Source organism: Colobus angolensis, unplaced genomic scaffold (assembly GCF_000951035.1).
Source record: "Colobus angolensis palliatus isolate OR3802 unplaced genomic scaffold, Cang.pa_1.0 Scaffold215, whole genome shotgun sequence".
Classification (NCBI taxonomy): Eukaryota; Metazoa; Chordata; class Mammalia; order Primates; family Cercopithecidae; genus Colobus; species Colobus angolensis.
This window is the reverse complement of record NW_012115322.1, coordinates 1,942,550-1,953,365: the sequence shown is the minus strand read 5'-3', so window position 1 is coordinate 1,953,365 and position 10,816 is coordinate 1,942,550.

The following is a 10,816-nucleotide window of genomic DNA, read 5'->3' as shown; positions in this document are numbered from 1 at the left end:
TGGTGATCCCCAAAGCTATGCAAAACCAACTCTTATGTTAGACTAGATGACATTTATTATTTTCCAAGTGCCAGCTGTCTTGACCACTTCACTTGAAATTTGACAAAAAAAAATTAAATTAATAAAATTAAATTAAATATAAGAAAAATAACTTTTTTCTTTTCCAAATACCCTACAAGGATGGTGATCCCCAAAGCTATGCAAAACCAACTCTTATGTTAGACTAGATGACATTTATTATTTTCCAAGTGCCAGCTGTCTTGACCACTTCACTTGCATTATATCTGAACAACAATGCTGTGAGGTAAATGCAGTCACTTTCCTTGTTTTACAGATGAACAAGGAGAGACTCGATTAATTAACTTGCCCACTATCAGAGAAATGGAAAGCAGTGAATGCTACTTTGAAAACAGGTGGTTTGACTCGAAAGTCTATGTACCAACCACTATCCTAATCCAGCCATTTTCGGACTTTCCTTGAGTTAGTAACTCAATTCTTTTGTACTTTTATGCTCCACATTTTTTCCCAGAAGCTTAAACTTTCCAAAACTCTACTTATTGCTTTGACCCTATCATTTTCTGCTTAAGAAGTTTGTTGGCCCCTTCTTCTGTGAAAGGCTCTCAGCCCAGAAAGACTTAAGGGTAGGTCTGGGCAGAGTACTTGTCATTAACTAGTATCATCCTTTCAAGAATCTACTTTTTTCAGATGGTGTGGTAGTCTGTATTCCTTTTTCCAAGCCCGTATTTGGTTCCCCTCTATGTGGAAGGATGGCATTTCCCCACCCTACTGCACTCACACAGGGCCCTGTGATTTGCTTTGGTCAATAAAATGTGAGCAGAAGCAACATGTGTCTCTTCCAGACAGAAGTTTTAAGAGCCAGCACCTACTTTGCTATGGGCTATTGAGCAACTGGAAACATTCAGTTGGAAGCTACTCCATCTTCCTGGGTCCTAGGCTGAAAATGACATGAGGCAGAACCTCAGCCAAGCCACTATAGATATGGAGCATACTCAGTAAAAGACAAATCTTTGTTGTTGGTGGTCACTGAAATGTTGGGGTCCTTTGTTACGGCAGCAACACCTAACCTAACTGACTGATACAAGTGGATAATCTGTATTTCTAAAGCTGCCTCCTGCAGCTGTGAAGCCCCATCTCATTGTGCCTCTGCTTCTACTTCAGAGTTTGATTTATCCTCCGGGGATATTTACCAATGTCTGTAGACATTTTTGGTTGTCACAAATGGAGGCATGCTACTAACACCTAGCTAGGGAAATGCTGCCAAATATCCTACAATGAACAGAACAGTCCCCCACAACAAAGAATTATCCAGCCTAAAAAGGCAATATTGCCAAAGTTAGGTCTACACGAACCACCAAAATGATCCAACTTATTGATGTATCATTAGGAGTGATTTATTTTCAAGGAAATAGAATGCCCAAGTAGTCTCAATAGCTTAAAAAAATAGTTAATTTTGTTTGTTTGTTCTTTTGGCTAATACAAAGTTCAACACTAGGCAGTCCAAGAATGGTATAGAGGCTGAGAGATGTCATCAGGAGTAAGGCTCTTCCTACTATCTGTCCTGCCATTCTTAGTATGTGAGCTCATTAAATTCATGAGTACGAGAAAGCTGCTGCTCCTCCAGCCATACAAACAGATTCTAAGCAAGACAAAGCAAAGAGGCAAAGATCTGAGCCAACCACATCAAATCCATTTCATCAAGAAAGCCAAAGCTTGTCCATACACCCCTCAGAAGATCCTCTCTTAGGTCCTATTGGCCAAAGCTTCTCCACTTAGCATCCCAAGTACCAAAGGAAGCTAGGACTGTGCATATTTAGCTTTCCCAGTCTTTATAGTAGAAAAGGCAAGAGGAAAAAAGACTGAGAATCAGTCTTTAGAGAGCAATCTTACAGTATCTGTCTTTCTCTGGTTTTAGCTATAGACCAGTTACACTGACTTGTGTCATGAGTAAGGAAGGGGGAAGATGACATGTAAAACTGTTTTGAGATCTATGGTCAGGGTTCCATAGACAGCTTTATGAAGTGGGATGAAAAGAAGCTCCTCCTTCTCCTTCCAGTGTCCCTTCCAGGCATTCCAGTGAGTCATCCTCCTGTTTCAAGCTCATGCCCAAACTGAAGCACCTGTCCTGTGGTCTTCACAGCCTGCCACAACCTGTAGAACTACATGAAGACAGGTTTTCCCAGCATGGCCTCATGTGAATTCTAGGATGTGGAGGCAATTGACTAGCTAGGAGTCAGGCATTCTTGGACAGTAGTGTGGGAAGCTAGCGGAAAGACAAGAACAGTGACCCTTGGCCTAAAAAGTCCTAAATTTTGGCAATGGCTTTGTCTTTCATCTCAACTCTCACCACACCTCCACATCAGACTAGTTAGTCCTTCTGAGGGTTTGCAATCTATGACTCAGTTAATAGGGGCAATATGTGCCCAGGAGGACTTCTAATAGAAAATGCATCCATATGGAAATGCAATCCAAAAGCATCAAGGAGCACAGATGATGCATTATGATAACCTTAGTTCATTCAGTAAGTCAGCAAAAGTGTGTGTCACAGTAAATTAAAAATGACTAAACACTAGCCTTTTTGCCCATTTTAAGTAATATTCCTTAATGACCTTAAATGAAACAGAAAATTAAAAATCTGTGAGATGAAGAGAAGAGTAAATTGAAATACATACTCAGATACAGTATGAAAGCAGCAAAAAGTTAATAGTTATTTCTATGTTTAGTGTACTGATGGAAAAACAGAGCTGTCATAATTGTTTTACAATATTACAATGTGAGTGCTATTCTTAATGTACTTTTCATTCAAAGGCAGAACCCAAGAGGTAAGAAAGGTAATATATAGGAAAATGACTCAGTGTGTAGGCTAGATCAGAAGTTGGTCCATTATGTACTTAACTTCTTCCAGGTTTTATTATTACAGTGATTCCTTATTCAGGAATAGAACTCTTAGATACGAGCCCCAAAATGAATGGAGAGCTGTATGCCACACAGCTTGGAAACTGGAAAATGATTTGGATGTCATGATTTCTAAGCCTATGTGTTGGCACTTAAAACCTCTCAGAATTAACTTATATATCAAAGTTGACCCAGTGAAATGAAAACACCAAGAGATCATCACACTGTTCTTGGGGATAGGAGGCTTCTTTGGTGTTGTAAACAAAAAAAAACAAAAGCACTGAATCTGGGGTCAGAAAATGCACTTCAATCTTTGCCTCCACCATGTATTTACTAGATATGACACTATGGGCAGGTCTTTACATCCTCTAAACCTCAGTTTCCTCCAAAATCTACGTAAGTTATCTGCTACTGAATAACAATTTACCCCCAAAACTTCGCAGCTTAAAACAACAATAAAAATTTATTATCTCACATAGTTTCTGTGGGAGAGTTCAGAAGCAACCTACCTGGATGGTCCTAACTCAGGGTCTCTAGCAAGCTATTGAGATGCTGACCACAGCAGTGTTCATTTCAAGACGTGACTGGCCCTGGAGAATCCTGTTTCAAGATGCTTACTTATATGGCTTGTAAATTAGTACTGATTATAGGACCACTCACTACATGGACTGTCCTCAGGCCCGTTTGAGCTTCCTTACAACATGGAAGCTGGCTTCCTCCAGAGGAATAAGCATAAAAGGACTTTTTAAATCATAACACTCTTTACAATTTTTACAAGTGTTTCATCCTAATTCCATTATGTGATCAAGAATGTACACTTGGTAACAGGGTTGGTCAAGAAATCTGTGTATGTCCATATATATATGTGCTTTTTAACTGACTTTTTTATCAAAAGTATACATGTACATGGTTTTTAAAACTCAGATAGTGAATAGTGCCATCAGATTTACAGAAAAAAAAAAAGTCAGGCACACACCCTATTCCTGTACTTCTCAAAAATGATCACTTTTAATTCTTTTAGCATTTTAACTCAACCTATACAAATAACCTGCATGAACTATTTTTTTAATTTATAATTTTAGAAATAATTTATTGGCTTCCTAATATTAGAAGTTTTAACTCTAATACCATATTCACCTCTTCCTCAATTCCCAAAAATATATATATTATAAATTAAAGAAAATCAATATTCAGTCTGTGCATAATAATATTGGTGTAAAGCTAGGTCTTAGCTAAGCTGTATAAGGTATTAGGTAATTTCTTTTTAATGATGATATTCATTTTATCTGCAAAGGAGACTAAAAGCTATGATTTTTTTTTAGTATTATGAGATACAGAGAAATTAAACAGTTTCTTCAAGGATTAATTAGCAATAAATCATGTTGATTTATTCAATGCTTAGCAAGGTAGTCTGGTGACACTTTTTTAATTGTGTAAAAAAAGCCAAGAGTGGTTGCTCCCACTTGTAATCCTAGCTACTCAGGAGGCTGAGGCAGGAAGATTGCTTGAGGCCTGGAGTTTTGAGATTAGCTAGGGCCTCATAGAAAGATTCCATCTTTAAAAATATAAAAAATAAATTAGTTGGGCACAGTAACAAGAGCCTGAAACTGTTGTCCTAGCTATTCAAGGGGCTGAAGTGGGAGGATCACTTGAGCCCAGGAGTTCGAGGCTACAGTGAGCTATGATCACCACTCGGCTTGGTGACCAAGCAAGACCCTGTCTCTAAAGTTAATTAACTAAAAAGCTTTTTTAAATAAAATATACTTAACAAAAAATTTATCATCTTAATCATTTTCAAGCAGACAGTTCAGTGGCATTAAGTACATTCACATTGTTATGTGACTATTACCATCATCTCTCCTCAGAACTTTCTCATCTTCCCAAACTGAAACTCTGTACCCACCAAACTATAACTCCCCGTTACTTCACTCTTCTAGCCATCACCATTCTACTTTGTATGAATCTGACTGTTTTAAATACCTCATATAAATGGAATCATACACAATATTTATCCTTTTGTGACTAATTTATTTCACTTAACATAATGTCTTCAAGATTCATCCATGTTGTAGCATGTGTCAGAATTTCCTCCCTTGTTAAGACTTAATAATATTCCATTGTATGTACATACACATGTTGTTTATCCACTCTTTCAGTAGATATTTTGGTTGTTTCCACCTTTTTGCTATTACAAATAATATTGCTATGGACTTGGGAGTACAAATATCTCTTCAAGTCTCTGCTTTCAAGTCTTTGGGGCATATACAAAGAAGTAAATTGCTAGATCCTAGGATAATTCTATATGTAATTTTCCTTTTTTTTTTTTTACATAATGGCCATCCTAATGGATGAAGTGGTATCTCATTATAGTTTTAATTTGTATTTCTGTAATGAACTGTGATTTTGAACATCCTTTCATGTGCTTATTGGCCATTTATAAATCATCTTTGGAGAAATGTCTAAGTTTTTGCCCATCTTAATTAGGTTAGTTTTCTTCTTGTTAGATTGTAGTTCTTTTTGTATCCTGGATATAATCCCTTATCAGATACATTATTTGCAAATATTTTCTCTCATTCTGTGGGTTGCCTTTTCACTCTAATAGTGTCTTTTGATGCACAAAAGTGTTTAATTTTGAGGTGGTCCCATTTGTCTACTTTTGCCTTTGTTGCTTGTGCTTTTGGTGTCAACATCTAACAAGTCATTGCCAAATCCAGTGTCATGAAGCTTTTTCCCTATGTTTTCTTATAAGAGCTTGATAGTTTTAGCTCTTACATTAAGGTTTTTGACCTATTTTCAGTTAATTTTTGGATATGGCATAAGGTAAGAGATCAACTTTGTTCTTTTTGAAACGAATATCCAGTTTTCCCTGCACAATTTGTTGAAAAGAATGTCCTCTCCTCATTAAGTAGTCTTGGCAGCCTTGTCAAAAATCATCTGACCATATATCTGAGAGTTTATTTCTGGGTTTGTATTATGTAATGTACAACTTTTTGTTTTCTTTTGAGTTCATAATTGCCTTATCCTTTCAATTGCTTCATTTCCATGCCCCTATCATTAATTCATACCCAACTGGCCCAGACATATACAATTCCTCTCATTATAGTTTTTAAAATCTGGCAGTAGATGGGGTTTGGTCCATTTTCTTGATTGTTTTGAAGACATTGCTCTCAGATCCCTCTGCCTCCCTGCTCCTCTTTGAAGACTTCTGCACAGCTATTATGTGGAAATTTTCTTTTCACTGTCATCCTGGGAATTCCCATTGCTGCATCTTGTGGCAGGTGCCCCATACCCAGGATTCCTTATATCTTCCTTCTTTACTCACTCATGTTGGTGAAATACATCATTCAACTTTCTGAATATATTTACTCCACCCTAACACTTTAGTTTTCATATAAATAAGTATGAAATTCTAGGTTTGAAATACATTGTCTCAGAATATTGAAGGCTTGACTCCATTGGCTTCTAGTCTCCAGCGTAACAGTTGAGAAACCAAATTTTAGATAACAGGACATCAGTAAAAAGATTGTGGATGGGAAATTTCATGGTCATATCTTTTTCAAGTAGATCACATTGGCTGCTGTATGACAGATGAACCTAAGAGGTGCAGAAACCAGTTGGAAGACTAGCAGCATTCCAAGGAAAAGCTAAAAAATACCTAAACTAAAAAGAGCATTAGAGATGGAAAGAAAGGGTAGAATTCAATAAATATTTAGGAAAAGATATGAGTAGGATGAACTGATTATTGGTAGGGTCTAGGATGATTCCTCATATTTGGACAAAAGTAGATAAAACCTCAGCATTTGGAAGTACAATAGATAGATAGAGATACATATCTATACAATAGAGATATCTACATAATAGATTTTTTTTTAATATTAAATGTAGTTAACCGCTGTTGATGAGAAAAAGACCAAACTGTAAAATATTTGAAGACGTTTATTCTGAATCACTATGAGTGACTCAGATAATATGAGTCACTACAGCCAGGGATGTAGCCTCAAGAAGTCCTGAGAACATGTGCCTGAGGTGACTGGATTACAGCTTGCTTGTATACATCTTAGGGAGACCGAAGTTACAGGCAAAGATATAAATCGACACAGGTAAGGTATATACATTGGTTCAACCTGGAAAGGTGGGACATCTCAAAGAGGGCACATACAGGTCATGAATAGATTTAAATATTTTCTAATTGGCAATTGCTTAAAAGAGTTAAGCTTTGCCTAAAGAGTTTAAGTCAGCAGAAAGAAATGCCTGAGTTAAAATAAGGAGGGGTTGTGAAAGCCAGGGTTCTTGTGATGTAGATAAAGCCCCTAAGTAGCATACTTCAGGGAGACTAGATAGTAAATGTCTCTTTTTGGACCTTAAAAGGTGCCAGATTCTTAGTTAAATCTCTTCTGGATGAGGATAAGACCTAGAAAGGGAAGGAGATTCTCTACAGAACATAAATTTCCCCCACAAGAGATGGCTTGGCAGGACCATTCCAAGATAATGTCAAAGAAATCTATTTTGGGGTAAAATACTTCAATTTCCTTCAGGGCCTTTTATCTGTCATGTGATGCTATACCAGAGTCAGGTTGCAATTTGTCATCTTATTACTACAAAATGTCTGTTTTGTCAGTCTTACGACTTTTATCTTCATGTTAATGCTGGTCAATTGTGCCTAAACTTCAAAGAGAATGGGGTATAATGAGGCATATCTGACCTCTCTTCCTTTCATGGCCTGAACTAGTTTTTTTGTTTTTTGTTTTTTTAAAAGAAAAAATATTTTAATAAGCACTTATAATTCAAATAATGAATTAATATAAATTATAGGTTACATAAGATTATAAACTTAAACAAGATCATTAGAAAACATTTTCTAAAGTTAAATCTCCTAAGTCCAAAAGTATCCTAATTATATAGCTATCTTCTTATTATTATTATTATTATTATACTTTAAGTTCTGAGGTACATGTGCAGAACGTGTAGGTTTGTTACATAGGTACACACGTACCATGGTGGTTTGCTGCATCCATCAACCCATCATCTATATTAGGTATTTCTTCTAATGCCATCCCTCCTCTAGCTTTTTAGGTTTCTTTAGAATTCCTTTGGCCAGGAGGGGCTCTGTTCAGTCAGTTGGAGGGCTTAGAAATTTATTTTTGGTTTACTTTGCATTATGAGATCATGGATACCTCATCTCTGGAAATATTTGAGCAAAGACCAAAGGAGTATTTTTAATCTTTTTTAGGTTATGAATCATTTCAGAATTAGATGGAAGCAAAACTACATACATGTGCATGCATGCACATGTGCACACACACACACACACACACACACACATTTTTGTATATATATTTAACCTCTAAGTCAATTAGGTGAAGAGAAAGTGAACTAATTGATCTTTTGCAAGGTATAGTCCTTGGGCTGACTATGAGGTAGGATCAATGAGCTCTAATTAGCTTCCAACTCTCATTATTCTAATTCTATAAATAATAAAGTACTACCTGTTACTGTGTCCCTGCATCAAGAACGCATTGCCAAACTCACCTCACCATGTTTCCATTTGAGACAGGAGTTTGGCAGGACTGGTTTCACAAGATACAGGCCATAAAGACGCCACTGATAAAACAGGATGCAGTGAAGAAGCTGGCCAAAACCAAGATGGCAACAAAAACAACCTCTAGTTGTCCTGGCTGCTTATTATATGCTCATTATAATACATTAACATACCCAAGGAAACTCTCACCAGCACCATGCCATGGCAACGTCTGGAAGTTACCCTACATGATCTGAAAGGGGGAGGAACCCTCAGTTCCAGGAACTCCCTGCCCCTTTCCTGGAAAACTCACAAATAATTCATACCTTGTTTAGCATAAGATCAATAAATAACCATAAAAATAGCCAAACCAGCAGCCTTCAAGGCTCCTCTGCCTATGGAGTGGTCACCCTTTTATTCCTTTACTTCCTTAATAGACTTGCTTTTACTTCACTCTGTTGGCTTGTTCTCTAATTCCTTCCTGCACAAAGCCAGGAACACATGTGGTCTCCCAGGCTGAACCCCAGTTTGGGGGTTTACCCTGTAACACATTAATTACTTACATGTATTGACCTCCTTGAGGGAGAAGTCTTTATTTTTACCCCTCTGGATGTTCCTATCATGAAGCACAAGGTTGATTAAATAAATCTTATCAAATAACAATGTAGGGAAATCAAAGTGGTATAGTCCTCGCCCTCTAGCAACAGCGTCTGCTCTTTTCCTTCTCTTCCCCAACCACTACCACAATCCTTACCCATTAGAATTACACTGACTACTCAAGTTCAATTCTGTATCCTAAGGCATTTAATATTTCTATTGGACCCCAGTCATACCATTAGGGAGTCTCATGGAACCCGTTTAAGATTTTGAAGGAAATTTTGATAGCCCCAAATTATGTACCCCAGCCCCTCCCCCCAAAAGGGATTTTTATCCTTTGATTACTGCTTAGAAGGGGATATGGTGGTGAAATAGGCACAAGACGGGAATTTGGGGATTAACATCCAGTTCTTAACTTATTCTGGGTCCTAGAATTAGCTCCCTTTCTCTTCTTGGACTTCAGTGTTTTCATCTGTAAATGAAAAGACTTAACTGGACCATAATAGCTAATAGGCTTTCTTTTGGTCCATCTCTGATCAGATGGTTCCAACTGCCTGGTGCACTGTGCAGAGGAGGACTATGAGGCTGGGTCTGGGCCATGGCTGAGCAGCACCCTGTTTGGATGGTGTCTGCAATGGAGGGGCAGGGTATGTGCTGGCAGTATGCCAGCCCCAAGGTGGATGGTCACTAATGTCCCATTCAGCTTTCTAAGTCTGTGACTAACACTCTTATTTTTCAGCCTGTTAACCTTTTTTGTTGGTCTCAATTAATGAATCTCTACCTTTTTCATGTCCCTTTTTAATTGAGGAGACTAAAATTGGATAAAGTTTGCTTGAAAACTTATCAGAGATGTATAATGTCATAGTTTCTAAATTCCACATTCCACTTACACGTCATAATAGTTGCTTCTTTAATTAGAATTGAAATGTCAACCCATAATATATGGGACACATGACACTAATAATAACTAATTGCTAGCTGTAGAGAAATATATAATATAAAATAAAATAATTCAGCATAACATATTATATTAGTTTCTTAGACAGTTCCTGTAACAAATTACCACCAGACTCGGTGGCTAAAACAACACAAATGTATTCTCCCATGCTCCTGGAAGCCAGCTGTCCAGAATTAAGGTATTGGCCATCATGTTCCTTCTGAGGGCCCCAGAGAGGGGTCTTCCTTTTTCTTCCTGGCTTCCGGTGGTTGCTGGCAATTCTTGACATTCCTCAGCTTGCAGCTGTATTGCTCCAGTCTCTGCCCCTGTAGTCACATGGCACTCCTCCCTGGGAATCTGTGTCTCCAAATCTCTCTCATTAGAGGAAAATCAGTTAGTGGATTTCGGGCTCACCCTAATCTCGTATGATCTCAACCTAACTTGATTGCATCTGCAAAGACCCTATTTCCAAATAAAGTCACATTCACAGTACCGGAAGTTAAGACTTCAAGACATCATTTTGGGGGACACAATTCCACCCACAACACATATCATAGCAACTTCTACACTTGCCAAATAATTCATTATTAAATCATGACAGACATCCATGTTTCATCATGCGTATCTTGATGATGATGATCTATAATTATTTACCTGGAATGGTATCATAAGTTCTTGGTGAATAAAAACACCAGACTATAGTATAATAGAATCTTATTTACAGGATATTATGTAAAATGTCTATATATAGAAAATACATTGAGAAATATTTGAATAAGGCAAGCATTTTTATAAGAACAAAGCTTTAGATTTATAAGCTAGGCACAATAATAATAACACCACCAATAAAA